Genomic DNA, 1,279 nt, shown 5'->3' with positions numbered 1-1,279 from the left:
TATATATATATATATATATATATATATATATATATATATAAATTACAAACACATTAATATTACACTCAATGTCAGTTAAAAATGCAAGCTCCACTTATACAAGAATAACCCCACCTACATAAGAATGTAAACACCACCATCAAGATAATGCCACCTGTAGTACGTTAGAAATGTGATTGCTACTTTTTTTGTTTGTTGTTTTAAGAACTGTGTGATGACTGCTTAATTTTTGTGATCACTTGCATTTCAGGAGTTGATTAATTTGCTACATAAGAAGAGTATTAGATGATAATATTTGGGTTAACTTGGAAAACTCGGATTAGTTATTCATATGGTTTTGTCACTTTACACGAGAGAGAGGAATAGTGACAAAAAGTAATTACAGTTGTGATGTTGTATTGATTGTCAAGGTGAAATTAATAGTTATTATTGTTGTTATGATTATGTTAATTTAGTTAGGTTTTTTTATCAGCTGTAAAGCACTAGTTATTATTAACTGTAGATGAGTAGTTACAATGAGTTATTATTAACTGTAGTTGAGTAGTTACAATGTTCAATTTCTAAAGAAAGTATTGATTAGTGGAAAACATTTGTGTTGACCTACATGCCACCCTTAAGGAGCCTGTTTTAATTTAAGGCTCCATCATAGATTGGTTAGTAATTGTTTTATGACCTCTTATGATATGTTTACGTGTAGTTAATTTTGTTAATGATATTAAAGTCTTTAAATATTTCTCTCCCTTTTTTTTTACTTTGCTTCTAAGTCAGTTACAAAGTGTTTTTTGCTGTTAACAGTTAAGTATTAAAGTTTATTACATGAAATACTCTTTCATCTTTATGGGTGCTTTACTTGAATACTTATGAGCAGTATAAAAAGTTACTAAAAACTTGAACTAACCATGTTTTTTCTATTCTAATAATCAAAAATAAACAAATTAGTTTGAGTTTATAAGCATTACTTTTGGTCTAATGGAAACGTATAGCCTTTTGTATTTATTTTTATTCAAAGCTCTTAGCACTTGATGTAGTACAACTTTAAGAAGTATAAGTTACTGTGCACAGATCTTGAACCTACTAATTTGTGAAAATTTTCCAAACACAAAAATTACAGAATATATTTTTCAGAGTTATCTCTTTTTTTCATTTTTTTGGTTATAACTTATTAATTTATATATATATATATATATATATATATATCCAAATATGTAGAATACTTGTATGTCTTACTATTACTAACGTAGATAACGTTAGTTTAGTCTGTGCATAGTAATACTGCCGT

The sequence above is a fragment of the Limulus polyphemus genome, unplaced genomic scaffold (genome assembly GCF_000517525.1).
Source record: "Limulus polyphemus unplaced genomic scaffold, Limulus_polyphemus-2.1.2 Scaffold4466, whole genome shotgun sequence".
In the NCBI taxonomy this organism is placed as follows: domain Eukaryota; kingdom Metazoa; phylum Arthropoda; class Merostomata; order Xiphosura; family Limulidae; genus Limulus; species Limulus polyphemus.
Note: the sequence above shows the minus strand (reverse complement) of the source record.